The following is a 5,203-nucleotide window of genomic DNA, read 5'->3' as shown; positions in this document are numbered from 1 at the left end:
ACCCAAATAGTATACTTCTATGTGAACGCAGCCTTATGGTGGGCAATTGTGACATCACTGCTAACACTCTATAACAAAATATGATTGTCAGTTGCAGGTTATCTTAATAATTTGTTATGAGGTCAAGGGAAGAATTATCCATAAGTTTGACTTGGCACATTAGTGAACTAATCTATTTGGTCCATCTACTCTAATGCCGTGGGTTTATCAATGATGGGCTGCAGATGTTTCGTGGAAAAAGAAGTTGAACCAATTGAGCTTCTACCCACAAGTTTTTCAAAGTACAGTACATCAATTACATAAAGGTGAAAATGTACAAAATAACTCTGGGTCCCGTAACCCTAGGGATCAATGATTCCCATCAATTTTGTTTTATTTTTTTTTAAAGATTTTTCCCTCTACTCCAAAGAAGATGGATGCAATAAATTTGAGCACATGCATATTGTACTGCATCACTGTTAATCAAAGGGGTGGCAAATGTATGTGGTACATGTAACTTAATCACAACATGGAGACATGATCTTCATCCCAAGAGCATGGATGACCATTGGAAGATTCTACTATTTAGCTGCTATTTGTAGCATTCCCTCCCCCCCCCCCCCCCAAAAAAAAAAAAAAAAAAAATGAGGGAAAGAAAAAAAATACATACGAGTGTCTGTCAACAGTTTTCTCTCTTGAATATTAGACCATAAAAAGGTTTTATTAAAGCAAGTCAGAATTGCCTGGAGAGAAGGGGGTGCTTAATCATGAGCGCAGCCAGATTCGTATCATGCGGAATGCCAAGCTGTGTGTGGCCAAACATTCTTTCATATGCTTGGAACACCATACAGATGAATGTATTGATTAACATGTGGCCATGAAGAGGAGATTTTTTCTTGACTATATAAGTCAAAACTATTTTCAGTTACTAGTATATACAACAATCAACAATTTAAAGCATTAACAATCACACATTCTATGCAACAAACTCTTTTCATCGGCGAGCCCTGTTCTACTTTTAATGTTGAAGTGCTGCAGTACATCCTGGTAACAGCTTCATGCTAAACTACCGCTGAGCCTGATGAGGCTGACTCTTCAACAAGAATGTAAGTTCCAACGTCAGAGGAGCATATACTGTATCTCAAAAGAGGAAAAGCAAGGGTATTTAAACCTATACACCGATGGTAGCTGTCTCTTCTCATTGGGCTTCTAATCTAACGATGGAATGGTGCTCGGTCAGGGGCTTGGTGGGAGCTGCAACTACTCTCTCTCTCTGCCTGAGGTGATGAGTGGTGTCATAGCTCCTCAAGGTCTTCAAACGATACTCAATGAATCCATGATCCTTGCCATACAGGTATACTCCTGAAATATAAGAATGCATTGTAAGTCAAAGCTTTTTCTTGAGTCTCAACAAATTTGACTTTGGCACAGAGTTGACTATAACTGATGAAGATCTGATAGCAGTAGAAATACATGTAGTGGCATTTTTATGGAAGAAAACGAGAATAGGTTTATTATAAATGAACGGCGCAACTGGCATGTTGGAACTTAAGTTACATTACGTTACGTTGAAGTTAACGTTTATCGAACCTAAGTCATGGAATCAGGCCAATCTGCACACAACTTTATTACACATCTATGAGAAGGTACATCAAAGATTATAAAAAGTCCCCACATTGCCTGTATATTTGCACAATGAATTAATTAAGAAATAGATGCAATTTTCCTGTAAAGGGGGGGGGGGGGGGGGTCATGCCCATAACCTGAAAAACTTTGGGTCCTTGCCCCCTAACTAAACAAGGATGATCAACTCCTCGTTTGGTTGCTTAATTCTGTCCACTAGCTCTTGAGAAAAGTTGAAAATGTTGAAGTTTTTGCAAGCTAGATGAATAAGATACCATGTTACAAGGTATGTCACTTAAGCTTTCTGCTAAAGAGGGCTAAAAAAAGTTGTAGATCACATAAACTTACGAGTATAAACTTACATGTCCTTTTGCACCTTGTGTGGTGTCTCACAAAGTGGGGTACTGCATCGCAACAGCCTTGGCTACAACATCCTTTGCTCACTACTTGGTATCTGAATTTAAAAAGAAAGCAAGAAGAATGTTAATCATATTCTAGGACGCAAATATATAACATCAAAAATTTGGCCCTCATTTTAATCTTTTAAGGGGCTGAACTATTTTTATGTTTTTTTTTTCTTGGCATTAATTTCTATTGCTATTCAGTACCACTGTTTCAAGTACATTTATTGCTACTTGAGCCAGATATCAGTTAATACATATGAAAATTTCATGCAGATAGGTTAAGTGTGAATGTGCACAGTTAGTAGAAAAATTTATACAAGATGTGATTATCCATTGAACTTCATGGCACATCAACTCCCACTTTTTTATTAATCATTGTGTTGATTAAATCATAAGTATTAGGACTATTATCAAATCAATATACATGTGGCCTGATGGGGCTACCAAGAAAATAAGTCAGCGTGGAGTCTTGTACGTACACTCTGATTACATGTCTCATACAAGTACACCAGGCTTTATTTTTAAATCTGTAACCATCACTTCATTAACAATGTTATACTTACCAGTCCCTTCTACTTTCTTTCTTTCTTTCTTTCTTTCTTTTTTTTTTTTTTTGGGGGGGGGGGGGGGGGGCAAATTTTAGTCTGCTTTTCTCTATACCGGTACTTGAGAAGACCAAAAAAAAAAAAAAATGAACAGGCAAATTACATGGTTATATATTGGATGGAAATGTAGTACAAGACATGACAATGGGAAACTGGTATTCCAGACCAATTTTCAATAATTATGATAATATAATATATGAATAATAATAATATTTTAAATAATTGAACTTACGCTGTACAGTTTTCTGCTTCCATTTTCAACAACAAATATGCTGCAATGATCTGGGTGTGCAGATGTCTCCTCGGAACAGTCAGAACTCCTTCCCTCAGCTTTTGAAGTATCTCTTCCCCCTTGAAGTGATGTGTGTGTTGAATTCCTGGGCAAATAAGTAAAATTTAATGGTTTTATGAATAATACAAATGGCATGAGGATAGTAGGTTCCTCCAGTTTACATTATAAACTTGAAGAGCAAAATCATTTAACATACATATTTGACATAAGCAACAGCTCTACTTACACAACTCAAGACTGACCATAACATGGTTTTCACTTCTGTCGATACGGCAAGTACACGGTACACATTTTTCTTAAATACAAGTACTAACCTGTCAAGACATTCATTTTCAGAGGGAAGGACAGCTCCAAAACTGCTCCATGAAGTATCTTGAAAATCATTTCTTCAAACAAAATAAAACCAACCAAGCATTCAGTCTCTTAATGTAGCCTCTTATGTAATTACTAAGACTCCAGAATGTAAAATAAATATAAATCAATTTCAAACTAGTCTCCCTTCATTAATCATAGTGGAAAACAACAGAATAGCTTACAGCAGGGTTAATGCAATGGAAGTCCATATCTCAGAGGCTCCTTCGCTGATGTTGGCCCTGTGTTTCCAGCATTCCTCAACCCTGAATTCAATGGCTAGTCGTAGACCACATCTGGTACTTTGCAATCTGGTGATCTGCACCCTCTTCGTGTGACAGAGACTGTACAGCTATCAATATCTGTCTTTGTTCTCCAAATGATGACCCCTACACCGAGTTCCTTTAAATCACCATCACTCCCAAAGGGCTGTCATGTCTACGTCTTTCCTGGAGGAAAGTACGAAAACACAAGGTTCAGAAATGTATTTAGAACTCATTTCCACAAGACAATAATTATGCAGTTGTTTTGTCCACACAAATACTAAGTGAGCACCAATACAAAAGCTAGTAGGCCTAATTACTTTTTTAGCTACATCAGCATATTTAATGTTAGAATTAAAGACCCAAAGATGATCTCTGCCAAATTGCAATACCGGTACCTAAGGTCACCTGTACCTTTCATTAAAAAAAAAAATGTTGAAAATAGTACCAGTCATCGTCTGCTACAAGGGGGATCGATCTCCATGATGTGTGAGCACACTGATCTTCAGCTAGAAGTGTGATGTCACAGTGAACCAACACTTAACACGAACAGTACACGCATCATACTTCTTACCTAGTACAGTAGTAGATGATCACGACACATGACGTGGGAGCTATGTACGTGGTATTCTCCCAGCTGTTTGGATGCTCGAATGTAGCGGCAAATAAGTCCTTTTTACTACATACAGTGTTTAATGAACAATAATCATAAATCACCAAATCTCACCATTCTTTAATATGACCGTACTGATCGAGATCACCATCTCATCTGGCAACACAGACCAGTGTCAGTGATTCGGCTGTCAACTCAACAATAGCAATGTAGAGTACGTGTCTGGCGCTAGGCGCTTCTAATCTATTGCTTTAATTAGCACAGCTTAGTAACAGTTAAAGTTCGATCTCTACACTCGACCACAGTAATCTCTGTGTGATGATTAACTATATTAAGACGTACCTACGTACAGCGACTGGGCTGTGTATAGTTATGTGATGATGTTATGCTTACGAATGTCAATTCAATGGCTAACGACCATCGTTTCATTCATCACTCATTTTTTTTTTTTTTTTTTAATAGTTCAAGCCCTAGATCCCAACGTGTACAACTAAACTAAAGTCTAAAGACTCAACGTATTATTAGATCCCAACACCTAGTGTGTACCAGTTGAGTTTCGGCCTCGGATTCTATCTGTTCGTAAGGTGTTCTATGATATGACCAGCCCCATATATAGCTAACTGTGCCACGGGCGGCCCGGGGTTATTCGTATAGAACCCTAAAGGTAACTTACTTATGGTCGTTTACGGAGAGGTATAACGTTAGACTAGCCCGTAATGCTGAAAAAAACTCAACAAGTTATAATTAGATCGATCTATGGTTTGCTTACCTTCAAAAATGTGAATAATATCTCCGCCCCACTCAATTTGAAGACAGACATTTTCTCACGTCCATCACGACATCCAGGCTCAGATTCTCACGATTGCACTTACACGCACGTAAATTTGTGATCCTATGCATAATACACGCACAGCTAGCACACAGTACGCAATTGCACACAGTCCACGCACAGCTAGGCGACGCGTCGCTGTTCAGGTAAACCTGCTCGCGCCCAAGCCAGGGGAAATTGCGGCTGGCGATTGGCTTAGAGTAAACACATGACAGGGGAATTCTCAATTTCTATTGGCCTAGCC

The 5,203-nt window shown here is 38.4% G+C and overlaps 1 long non-coding RNA gene across 1 annotated transcript; it reads right to left on the bottom strand.

The window, feature by feature from the left end:
- Positions 1 to 1,164: 1,164 nt before the first annotated feature.
- Positions 1,165 to 3,308, bottom strand: LOC139716925 (uncharacterized). The gene is made up of 3 exons (XR_011709934.1): positions 2,844 to 3,308; positions 1,965 to 2,056; positions 1,165 to 1,341 (listed from the first exon to the last, which is right to left on the bottom strand). It is a non-coding gene; the product is annotated as an uncharacterized lncRNA (long non-coding RNA).
- Between the last annotated feature and the right edge of the window lie 1,895 nt (positions 3,309 to 5,203).

The sequence above is a fragment of the Diadema antillarum genome, unplaced genomic scaffold (assembly GCF_040938485.1).
Source record: "Diadema antillarum isolate AM-2024a unplaced genomic scaffold, OU_Dant_1.0 scf00000071, whole genome shotgun sequence".
NCBI lineage: Eukaryota > Metazoa > Echinodermata > Echinoidea > Diadematoida > Diadematidae > Diadema > Diadema antillarum.
This window is presented reverse-complemented; position numbering and strand designations above follow the sequence as displayed.